Here is a 13,399-nt window from a genome sequence, read left to right as displayed (position 1 = left end):
AGAAAAGGTTGAGTGATGCTCTATTAGTATGTTAATCTTTTGTTAGTATTAAACAAATCTTCTTTTGGCTTCTTCTGTGAGTTGTCAATCGTCTTTCATCTTAACCTGTGAAAAACAAATATAAATGTTAATGTATTAGTAGTGTCCCTTTGGTTTATTGTTAATAAAGTCTTTTCATGCGCTTTCCGAACCAATCTTCAAGTTCTGGGCTGCCTTCCTTTAATGTCTCTCAGATTGTAGGATGGACCTTTCCCTGCTCCTTCATCTTCCGGAGTCTTGTCCCCCGTCTCCGAGCCGCTGTCTCCTTCACTGTCCATTTCTTTCCAACTGGCGAATGCTGCCTCCTCTGAGCTGGCGTGTCTCTTCAAAAAATCTTGAGCTTTGAAAATGGAATCAATCTTCTCCCTTTTATCTTTAAATTTGAAAATAAGTCCTTCTGGAATCAACCATCGGTAGCTAATTTGGTGATTTTGCAAGAATAAGGTCAGTCCTTTATACGCCTTCCTCTTCATTCGAATTTAAAATGGAACATCCTTCAAAATTCTGATTGCCTGCTCTCCGATTTTCATAGGCGTTGATGAAGACACTCTCAATATTTGATCCCGACTTCTCTGCTTTGTAAACTTGACTACCACTTCTGCCGGCAGATTATTCATCTTTGTAAAATTGGAATAGGCTCTGTAAACCAGATCCATTTCCTCGCTTATTTTTTCTGCTTCTCTGTCGGTGAGTGATGCCAAAGCTTCCACTAAGATACTTCGGAGATCTTCTTTTTCCAGTTCTTTTATGCCTTGAAATCGGAGAGTCAAGTTTGATTTTTCCATCTGAAGCATCAATAACTTTTTATCTTGCATTTATCTTGCATTTTCTGCAATGTTTGGTGTATTTTCAATTCATATATTATATTTTTCCCCAGTATGCACAGACATGAGCTAACTCCATGCCTCTGATGTGACAATTGGCTCTTACTTGGTATTAATATGTTTGTTGTTGTTGTTGTTGTTTTACAGTTTACCCATGGAACAATTTTGTGTGAGGCTCTTAAAATGCCACTGCAATCAGCTACTTTTCTGTGTTTTAGCCTGTCCAAACCCAGTGTAAGCACAAAGATACAGCAGATGAAGACTTGGGTTGCATTGGAGCTGGAGCTGCTATAGAAAAGAATAAAGTAGAAAAATCAAGCAGAATCACTGTAGCATGAAAAGGCTTAGCACATTTGATCCGGCATCTATTCACTGACATCACAATATGGACTTTGAGCCAAAACAACAGGAGTATGAAGGGGGAGAGGAGAGAGCATAATCATGCCCTTCCTATCTAGTGAAGATACTGATTGATCCTTATTTGTTTCTCTAATTAAATGGAAATGATTAATTGGTCAGGTAAATGCTTTCATTGTAAAAAGGAACCAGCTGTAATACTCATTTTGTTCTGTACAATATCCAGCTTTATACAATTAATTTTCTCCAATATAAATAATATAATGTAGTATCTAAGAACTTTTAAATGTGGGTGTGAACTAAATATTGATAGTGTTCTGAATTTAGGGCTCAGTTTAGCCAAAGTTAAGCATTTTAGCTGTCTTAAATGAGATATAGTTATGCTTAATTATATATTAAGCTCAATGGGGCATAATAGTACTTAACTTTAACTGGATCATGCCCCTATTTTGTAATGCTTCTGGAGTTACATAGTGCCTGGACTTCATAATGGGATCCCAAGTCTCCCATTACAGTTTTCTTCCTTGGACTCTTGCCAAGGCCAGCTGGATCTAAGGAGAGGTCTTTTGGCAATGGGGTACTAAATGAACAATTCTGGCTCTGACTTGAAAATCTAGTCCACACAGTACCAAGTCCATCTCTACTGCTAACAATCTTAACAGACAGACGACTCATAACAGAAGTTGTATACGGTGCTGCTCCAAATGCCTGGTCTAGTTCAGACATACCATCTGCCAAGTCTATGCCAAGTACTGCCTCTTAGCTGCTGCTTTGCATACAAAGCCACATGCAAAAAAAGATCCCATGTGTACAAATGTCACCCACATATAGGCTGCGGTAAGGCTGCGTACAGTCTGTGCTAAAAAGATCTGCATCTTATGCCACAGTGAGTTAAAAATGTGCCAAGAAAAGCTGAACTGTGCCATTGGCATGCACCATGCAAACAGAATAAATGCATGCACATGTATTTGCATAATATATTCTGATTGGGCCAGTCATGGGGAGGACTGAGGAGCTATTCTTATCCTCTGAGTTTGAGAAATTCACCTAGCTCCCTCCTCCCACTGTTGCTATTTCAGCAGGTATTGCCCCCAAACCTTTGAATGAATCTTTGCAGTCATAATAGCTTTTTAAAAGACTAAAGAGGCTGAGTTTCTTACAATGCTAAATTCTGCATTCAACATCAGATTCCTTGCTTATACGGCACATAGACCAAAAGCTTGAGCATACCGCTGCTTTCTGCTTCATGTCTTTGCGGAGTCTATTGTCATTCTTTCCTCATGCATGTACTCATGGTCTTTTTGAGCTCTGCGTATCTACCTCACTCTAAGTAACCATGGGATGACTGGAGGGGGGGGACACTGAGAGTATCATGTCCTGTAACTACACGTTCCCTCTAAGCTGTGCAGTCTTGTGAGCAAAAATTTGACTTTGTGAGCTCCTGGCATTAAAGTTGTGAGCGAGCAATTTGGCTACAGCATAAATCAGTTTGCTCTGGAGCCATCCTTCCTGAGCGAAGACAAAAATGTGTGAGCCGGAGGCTAAAGAACTGTGAGCTGGCTCACACTAACTCAGCTTAGAGGGAACACTGCACCTGACCTGAGCTAATTATTTTCTGGGACTGCCAACAAGCCTGCACCCACATAAAGCTGCCTGCCGCTTAAGATTGTCCACAGAAGGCTGGTTCTGAGACACACACACACGGACCCCACTTCCAGGGATAAGGCAGGGAGCAACCAGAGGCAGAATTTGCTTTCTGTAGTATCTCCTCATCTCTGGGACTACCTCCCTGCAGCAGTTCACCTGCTGCCAAGCTTGTTGCGTTTTAGACGCCAAGTATAAATTCATTTTTTCCCCACTTAGGTATGTCTGTGCTTTTTGCCCCAATCACTAATATTACCTTCTCTTGCTCCTGATGTTGGTGTTTTTATTTTAATGCTTTAATTTTAGATTGTCCTGCACTGTTTTATGATATGGATGATCTTGTGTTTTTATTGCATGCAGCTGTTTGAATTCTTTTAAATGCAGGTTTTCTTTTCCATTGGCATCTGTTTCGATGACTGTTTCTGCCAGCAGCCTCAGGCAGTTATTCACAGAGAGATCAGGATATAAATATTTTAAATAAATAGTTATCAAATAAATAAGAGCATGTCCACAAAAGAATTCCCCATGATCCCAGATGGCCAAAGCTGGATCCAGTTCAGCCGAACACAGATCAGTTGAGAGTTGATTTGAGGACTGCGTATAGTCACTAAATACAGAGCAAGCTGGCATTCATTTAATGAATCTCTAAGGATGATTGTTCCAGAAGGGTCCAGTGAAAACTTCCCACCATCTGGCTGCAACTCTGCCATATATTTATGGAATGCACATGGCATGAAAGTGGACTTGGCTTGGCTTGCCCATAACTTATTCCATCTCTATGAATGTTCCCAGTGGTATGTGCCATTATGTGCAGGGACATGATAAAACCAGGGTAACTGAACTTTTATAACCTACCTCTGAACAGCTCAGTTCTGCATATTTGGTTTGTTTTCACACCTGTAGCATCTTGTGTTTCCTGGAGACTTTTATGTGGAAAAAGGAACAGGTGTCAGGTGGCATTTGTCTCTTTTAAGTAGGTAATGCCAGGAGCTGGCACTTAAAGGAATTATGGCCCCATATTAATAAACACCTGTCTGGTATTACAGAATTAGCCAACTTAGGTAGTCATTCAGACTTGAGAAATCACCTTCTTACTGAAAAGCAATGCATGCCAGAAGACCAAAGACAAATTGCTGTAATATTGGGGTGACACCACAAATTTCAAATACAGGATCTTAACATGAAGTATGATGGGAGTTTCTATCAGTTCCTGTGAGCTAGCTAAGGCTGTGTGCTTTTGAGAGGCACCATGTCTTGTTCCCTTGATGACTCATCATTCGATTGATAAAACACAACTGAATGCCTCCCTTGAAAAAACTGGCTGTGATATTGTGAGATAAAACAGACATTAATGGCACGATGTTTGATCTCCACACATTCAGATCATCATTTGATGCTGCAGCTATCAAGTCATGAACATGCATGCATAACAAACAGAGAAAAGTAGAAGTCCATAATGTTTTTTCCTAGGTCTCCATCATGCTCATTTGTAGCCAATAGTCTTACAGGCCTGAGGTGAGGAGAATCCCAAGTTGGCAGGAATGGAATCCTTACTATATTGGGATGCACAAAACCATATGGAACACAGTAATCTTCCACCCACTCTGGAATTGCTCCCAGTGGGATCATGGGAAACTGCTGTCACTATTCTTGTCTTGATTGCCAGTGAAGAGGAACATCTCAATGCATATTATGCAAAACATTTTAAGAGAATTTATTAAACCGGTAACTGAATAAAGTTCTGTTGTCGGTTGCATAGCTGTAATACCCACTGGCTTCACTGAGAATTGCATGCTGCTGATGGATATTAGGATTTTTTCCAACCCAATCTCTTAATTGTTTTCAGCTTCACCACTCGTGGTGTAGCGTATGGTTTTCATTCTGTATAATACATCACAATGCAAAGGAGAGCTAAGCCTCTCAGTTTTCCCTCATTGTGAGGGGCAGACCACTTTTGGCTTATTTTGTGAAACTGATGTCCTGAAATCAGTGGTACCGGCTGCCAAGAAAATGTGTTTAAAACCGAGCGTCCAGATTACAATTGCCTTGACTATTTGTCCTTGTTTGAGAATATTTCCCACTTCAGAAATGTTTTAGAGATGTGGACAGAATGGTATGAATGCAGAGTCCGCCATCATATTTAGTATTAATTTGAGACCAGTTCACATAAGTGGTTGCTTTGTCCATACATACAAGTTTCAACTGTCCCTAGATACAGATTCACCAGGTAACAAACTTGGCATACAGGGATTCAGTCAGCATTCTGCTGGCAGCAATTCCCATGACACTAGTATGTGGAAATATTTATGCTATTAACATATGTCTGAGAATGGCTACAGGGAAAGGACCATAGCAAAGTGGCAGAGAACATGTTTTACATGCAGGAAGGGCCCAGGTTCCATCCTGGGCAGTTCTAGTTAAAGGATCTTGTGTAACACACATTGTGAATAACCTTTCTCTGCCTGAGACCCTGAAGGGCCATACCAATCTGCACAGACTGTACTGGGTTAGATGGGCCAATGTTCTGACTCTGTCCAAAGAAGCTTCATATACTGGCCTTACAAATGAGAATTTTTTAAAACAGTTCCAGGTAGATAGCTATGCCAGTCTGGTGCTTGATTACATAGAAGCCATTATTGTTGCTATAATTGAACATTTATATTCTTCCTTTCTGCCAAGCAGATGTTTAAACAACACCAAAATATAAAGCAATTAAAACCAGTCCAATAGAAACCTTTTTTAAAAAAAAAACCCAACAACACTGTATTTAATGTCCATTCTAGATTTGTTTTACATTAATAACATTGCTAGAAGTTTTCTACCTTAGCTGCCACTGCATAACTCCAAATCAACATAAGTCGGGGGTGGAGGGAACCATACCTGTTACCATGAGGCTGTCCTCCCATACTACCCAGTTGGGGCAGCAAAATGACTTGAGACAGCCCTGCCTTATAGCTAAGCAGAAGGAAATAAACACGACTTGCCTCCTTCTATTTTCCCCTTCCCTCTGCCACCCCACCAGCCACAGCAGGAACACTCACCTGGAGCTTCCTTCTAGAGCTCGTTGTATTTCTTCCCACAATGGGCCTTACTCCTAGTAGGGATATAAAGCCGCATGGGATGGGGGGGGGCCTGAGGAGAAGAAATTGTCTCCTCCTCTCTCTTCCACCACAGAAACCCCAGGAATCATTCACCTTTCCATGGGTCAAAAAGGAATGAGGTGGGGAATGGAATATGGAGAAAACCAGCCTTCCTTTGCCAACTGGTTTAGCACATGCCAGTGACAATAATAACATGGAAATAAACAATTTCTATTACCTATAAATTTTGTTTTTAATTGGATATTTTCCCAAAAAGTACTATTATAATTTCATTTCTTTAAATTATGTATTCATTTATTTGCTGTCAAAATCACAGCTGACTTATGGCAACCCCTGAGTGTGTTGCCATTGCCTGCCTCTGCATCCCAACCCTGGTATTCCAGGTGGTCTCCCTTCTAAATACTTGCCAGGGCTGACCCTGCTTAGCTTCTGAGATCTGATAAGATCAGGCTAGCCCGGCTTAGCCAGGTCAGGGCACCATTACAAATAGTACCATATTTGTTTTAAAATCACCTGAAACTGAAGAACGTATTTTGTCATATTGACCATTTTAGTAGCATCAACACGTCCTAATAAGATCCCATTACCTGAATGGGAAAAGAGTCATACAGGTCATTATAAAAACATGTTTTAGGTGGCATGCAGTAGATTATGATGCCTAAAGGATATAGCCTGATTAATTCTGAAATGGCTTTTCAGTGATCAGAACGTGAACTGATACTTCTGGGGAAAAGTCTATACTTTGGTATTGTATAGATCTATTCCAGGTATATTAATTTCAGCTCTTTGATTCTGAGAACAAATATGTGTATTTCTTATGGCATTTTATTAGGGATTACAGAGCATTGCTCTTTTTTAACACTATTGAATGCATACATTCTTTGGTAATATGTAATTAATTCTGCTGAATTTATAAAATTAATGACATAAAGAAGGATTGCATTTAAACTAGGCATGCATTGTTTTATCTGGCCACCATCCAACACAGAATAAACCACATTTCACTGAAATCAATATTTTAAGTATATTTAACACTCAGTTAGATGGCGGCCTCTGTGGATTGTTAATTTGTGGTGATTTTTTTTGGCCATATTTCTAGAGGGGGGAAAATGCTTCTCCAAAACACCTTTGACCCATGGATGTTCCTGTCACAGCTGGAATGCAAAGCAAAGCCTCTTCAAGACCAGCAATTAAGTAATAGTAACAGCAAATGCCAATTAGGAACTAGCTAATTTGTTTTCTCAGAGGTCCAGAGTGCAAATGGCACTCTAAACAGGACTGTGTGGCCTTGGCATAAATGCAGCAGCTGGGGCTGGGTGTACCCAACTTGGTGAAAGAGGGATTGCAGCTTTGCTTACCAGGCTATGGGCATTTATCCATGGCTGCTAATCATGCATGCAGCCAGAGTTCCCTCTAAGCTGAGTTAGTGTGAGCTAGCTCACAGTTTTTTAGCCTTCAGCTCACACATTTTTATCTTAGTTCAGGAAGGATGGCAGTAGCCAATTTGCTCACTCACAAATTTAATGCCAGTAGCTCGCAAAGCAGAATTTTTGCTCACAAGACTCCATAGCTTAGAGGGAGCATTGCATGCAGCATCTATTATTGGTAGCGTGCACTATTTCAGTCCACACTCATGTAGGGCCACCAGCATGCAAGCATGCTTTTTCGTATGTATAACTTCTAGCTGGATTTAGCCTTGTAAGGTCTCAGGCTCTGGCCCTGAGACTCGGGAATATGAGGTTTGATCAGGGGTCCCAAGGCTGCAGGATGAAATCTCAGGACCATCATCCAGCTCACACAGTTGATGTCATTTTTTAAGACTTATTTGCATATCTGTTTATAGGAACTCCTCTTCATGTAAATGGGAAACAAGAGGTAATAATATGACTCGGCTATATTTTATGTTTAGTGCCTAATTAATCTTTATGTAATTTTACAAATGTTTATCTGTAGTAAATAGTCCATCTCTTCAAAGCCTGTGATTGTAGTTGCACAGATTCACAAGTACTGTATGATACCATTCCTAGCTGTGTGTGGAAGCCCTACTATTAGGACTGATATTCAGTCTGAGATTACTTGGTACTGCCTCATGACTTTGTCAGTCCATTTCCTGTGAATCTCAGCAGTGGGGATGCGGGTGATCTGGCTAGACTGGGTGATCTGTAGCTAGACTGGGACAGAACCTTTGAAAGCCAAATCATAAACCAACAACAACAACAGCATTTGTTGTAGCAGAAAACAGAACAAAACTGGAGATTGATTTCAATTTGCATTAAAACAAGGGACATCTTTTCATGAAAGAGGTTGAAAAGCACATGTGATCTTTTACAGTTAACTCAAAAAAGGAGCATCCCCAGTCATGGGAAGAAAACCTACATACCTGTGTGAGGGAAGTGAATGGTTAAGATGAGCTGAAGCAAGCTGTAACTGTGTACAACAATGGCAGGATTATGGGCCTTACTGAGAAGTAGAGGCAGAGTAACAAATTTAGAGATAAGATCGAAAGGGGTGTGTGTAAAGAATTTGAATGGCAAGAAATAGCCTTGATGTACATAAACACTAATCAATCACACATGCCTAATTAACTAATTAATATTACCTAACCCACCTTGTTTACTTAATGAGCAATTTTAAATGCATGCAGGGAGGGGGGGTCATGTCAAAGAGTTGTATGTCTTATGGTGTGTTGTAGGCAGAACTGAGAGAGTTGTAAGCTCTGGATCCAGTAAAGGAAAAGGGGCAGGGCCTACCAGCTGGTGAGAATTAACAAATGAGGGATTCTTGGAATGTTAACTTGAATTTGTCTGCGCTCCCTTTATCACGCAATAAAGCAATCAAAAGACATTCCTATTCTTTTCTGAATTGTTTGTGTTGCTGGGGGGGGGCAGGGAGCCAGGCATACACAACCCTTTTATGTTTCAAACACTGTGTTTCCTAGGAGCATGTACGTCATGTTTATAAACGGTCAGTCATGCATTGTTGAGGAGGCTGAATCGGCATGTTTATGCCTACTCCCCCTCTATGCACATGCCATGAAGAAGATGTATTGATGGACAAAGAAAGCAGAGATAGGAGGAAAGGAGAGCAGCATTGAACCCTCTGGGAACACCAGCATAGAGAGCACTAGTGGATGCTGGTTAACGTTTTTCTGGGATATTATTTGTTTACAAGTGGGGGCCTGTCACAGGCAGCAGCTAGAAAGGTTCTCTAATGGCTGCCACCACTTTGGTATGGGTCTCCTCAGGAGGACCCAGAGCACCCACCCTACCCCTTTATACACTATTTTTTCCCATTAAGTTTCCCCTTATAAGTGACCAAATGAGGCGTGAGGACCCAGGCAGAGTAACAAACTGTTTTTATTAAAGAGATTTAACAGCAACTTTAATTTATTTATTTTATTGATTTTTATCCCGCCTTTCTGACCTAGGCTGGCTCAGGGTGGCTTACAACAGAATAAAAGTTCTCATAATACATAAAACACGATTCATTACATTAATACAATTCCTAATCTCTCCTTATATATAATTGAGTCGTGGGTGCCAAAGTTCTAAAATGCACTCCTTTAGTGTATGGACGCTTGAACTGTCAGTCAGAAGACGCTGGCTGGGTTGACTGGCTGCTTTGTGCAGTCCCGCCCAGTGTTTCAAGGTCTTTTGCATATGGAAGCTGATTGGACTTCACTGCATTCCACACCTCAAACTCACCCCCCTCCCCGCAAGGCAGTTGGAATGTCAGTTGCATATGGAACCTTCAAGGTCTTTTGCATATGGAAGCTGATTGGACTTCACTGCATTCCACACCTCAAACTCACCCCCCTCCCCGCAAGGCAGTTGGAATGTCAGTTGCATATGGAACCTTCAAGGCCGATGCCTCCGTCGCCTGGCTGGAGTGGCCGCGGGGGAGTCTGGAGTCGGGCGGCCGCTGGTGGGAGCCGCGGGTGCCCGGGCCGAGATTGGGGGGGCAAGGCGGGCGACAGAAGGCCGATGCCTCCGTCGCCCGGCCCTCTACAGAATCCACCCCCCAAACCTCCAGGTATTTCCCTCCTTAGAGCTGGCAACCCTACATTCCCCTCAGTGCCTGTTGGTAGGCAACTAAGCTTGGTCCTGTCACCTACTTTGGCCTTTGGGAGAAAACACATTGGGGCCAATCCTGATAGGGTTGCCAACTCCAGATGGGAAATTCCTGGAGATTTGAGGGATGGAGCCTGAAGAGGGTGAGGTTTGAGGAGGGGTGGGACCTCAGACAGGTACACTGCCATAGACTCCACCCTCCAAACCAGTCAGTCTCACATAGGGAACCATTGTTGCCAATCTCCAGGTGAGGGCTGGAGAGCACTCAGTATTACAACTGCTCTGCAGAAGGGAGGGCAGAAGTCAGCTGAAGTCAAAGGGGCAGATAATGGTAGGTTGGTGGCTAGCTGGGAAGGAGATGGGGTTGCCAACTACATGCTGACAAATTCCTGGGGATTTGAGGGGTGGAGCCTGGAGAGGGTGGGGTTTGCAGAGGGGTGGGACCTCAGACAGGTAGAATGCCATAGACTCCACCCTCCAAACCAGCCATTTTGTCCTGGGTAACAATTGCTGCCAATCTCCAGGTGAGGGCTACAGATTACTCACAATTACAACTGCTCTTCAGGTAGCAGAGATCAGTTCCTCTGGAGAAAACAGTGGACTCTGTCATTATACCCTGCTGAGGTCACCACAGCAAATTGACACTGTTTGCCCAAAGCCAGAGCACTGCCCCAGAGCCTCTTTCTAGATCTCGTTGTATTGCTTTCACAACGGGCTTTACTGCTAGTAAATAATAATACAGTAATATAAAAACGGTGTTAAAATCAAACATAATATTAAAGTGCTAGCAATTCCAGTTTTTACTTTAGTTCTATTGGTCTGCTTCAATTAGGGGGAGCTAGGACAGGCAGTATTAAACAGAATTTAATAATGTATAGGAAAAATGAGCATAGTAAAGGTAGGTAAACCAGCAAAATAAGAAATCCTAACTCATCAGACTATACTGTCCTAGCCTTCTGTAGGTATTTGGCCTGAAACTGACTCACCTTTTTTGGATGAGGGATCCTTCCTTCTGCAGCAGCTCAACCAGCTCTGCCCCCTGGGAGTGAACCCCCTCCTACTTTGGACAAGGCCTTTTATTCCTTCTTCCCAGGCACTACCCTCTACTCCTCTGCTGGTGTAAGCTTTCCCTCCAAACAGGACTGGATTTAGATGAAGAGAGGCCCTAGGCTACTCCACTTGTGAGGCCCCTCCCAATCCCCCACCCTCGCGACTAGAAGAAAATGGAAGAGTGTTATAAAAAAAACTGAGTGAAGCTAAGGATGATGACAGGTATTTAAAATTCTGCAGTTCACAATTTCTCCTCTAAAGGACATAAGATGTTACTGTTAAATAGCATCGTGATTGAAAAAAAATGCATAAATGTTAAAATTAACACTGAAAAACTTTTGCAATAACTGAACTTTGTAAACCTTTTGTGAAATAAGCATTAATTTTTAGGAAAATGAAGTTGTAATGTTATTCTTAAGGGGAAAAACCTTGAGTTTACAAATTATATTGCCTGGGAAGTGTAAATAATATGATCATGATTACCTGACAGTGTGGCACTTCTAGAATCTACTTTATGTTGTCATTAAACAGTCAGTTTTAAAATACATATTAAGAAGTAAACTACAACCATCAAATACAGGAAGACTAAAAATGTTTTTTTCTAGCCTTCCTCATAGCAAAATCATCCAAAACTTTATCAAAATGTGTTTGTCTAAGGTTGTCACTTTCAATGTACAGAATGCTCAGTGTGGACAACCTCTCTTGAGACATCGTGGCCCTTTATTCATTTTTAATTCTGTTGAGTCTTGAAAAACTCCTCTCTCCCGAGCAGTTAGTGACTATAAAGCTAAGAAATAGACACAAGACTGCTTCCACATTAGGAAAGGCCATCTGATTTTTTTCCCCTGTATATAATTTGATAAAGGTCTGTATGAGACAGAGAGTGCTCTTCCAGAAGCCTATGGCTTTGTCTCACGTACAGGTGAAAGTGCAAAAGTCCATCAATAAGTTTCAGGCCAGTATCTTCTGGGTATGCTTCCATCAACAGTTCACCTTGCTGAATTTCTTGCTTAGATGCTGTCAGATTAGCAAGAATGGAAAACAATTGTGCAACATCACTGTACACAGTACTTCTTTTTAAATTTGCTTTAAGTGCATCTAATAGAGGAATAAAGGATTTTATCCTAAACTTATCTCTTGAAGAAAGTGCATCTAAGGCATCAGGTGGATTTCTGTCATTTCTTTGCCGTTCCCTTACTCTTTGTCTCGTTTTGTAGTTAACATTTGGCAAGGTGGCTTTTGCTTGTTTCTCAAGCTCATTAAAATCTTCTCTAATTTTCCTTTAAAAATCCAGAAGTGAACTGTACAAACTTGCACAAGAATTCAATAACAGGTCTGATTTCTGAAGGGATTTGCTGACCTTGTGAAAATGACCTAGCACATGGGTCCAAAAATGGAGCATAAACACAAATTCCAGTTCTTCCATTTTCTGCAAAAGATTGTTTGCTTGAAGCCTAATGGCCCACCAGATTTAAAGTGTGACCTGTGCATGGAATAAATAATGCAAATTGGTTTTCCCCGATGATTTTTTGCTGCATACCATTGTATTTACCAGCCATGTTGGCAGCGTTGTCATAAGACTGCCCGCGGCATTTTCTAAAGTCAATTTCAAGCTCAGTGGTGAAATAGTTGAATAAGATATGCTTTCTCCTGAGTGGTCTTTTAGCTCAAGGAAAGTTAAAAATCTCTCAGTTGGCAAACCATCTTCAGGTGATACATATCTGATAATTAAAGTCAACTGATCAGTATGTGAAATGTCAGGAATGGAATCTACTGAAAAACTGAAATATCCAGCCTTTCTCACATCAGCCATAATTGCATCCTTAATGTTTTTTTTGCCATGAGTTGAATCATTTCTTCACATATAACTTTTGATAAATAAGAGAGATTGCCTGATCCAGAATGTCCATACCGATTGGTATGAGCAAGTAAAAATGGATCAGATTTTGTCACTAGTTCTAAAAGACCAAGAAAATTGCCATTATTTGGAGATCCAAAGTGTTCATTGTTTGAATGGTAAGCCTCGTTCTACAAGAGTGCATATTACAGCAATAATTCTCTCCATGACATGTCGCTAGTACTGCTGTTCTGCTTTTATTTGTTCCTCTAGCTTGAAAGTTAAAGTTTGTCCTCGCTTCCTTGTTAGGTAGGCCAACATGGCATTCCTATACTTCTCTGAGTTTTCATGAGTTTGGATAAGATGGGGGGTTTGTCAGTCATCAAACCCTTCAGTAGCTAAAGCTGTGGAAGAAGAGGCAAGGTCTAGAAAGTGTTTACAAACAAAGCAATAAATCCGGCCTTTTGAGGGAGAATA

Source organism: Gekko japonicus, unplaced genomic scaffold (genome assembly GCF_001447785.1).
Source record: "Gekko japonicus isolate JY-2015 unplaced genomic scaffold, Gekko_japonicus_V1.1 scaffold192, whole genome shotgun sequence".
Taxonomy (NCBI): domain Eukaryota; kingdom Metazoa; phylum Chordata; class Lepidosauria; order Squamata; family Gekkonidae; genus Gekko; species Gekko japonicus.
This window is presented reverse-complemented; position numbering follows the sequence as displayed.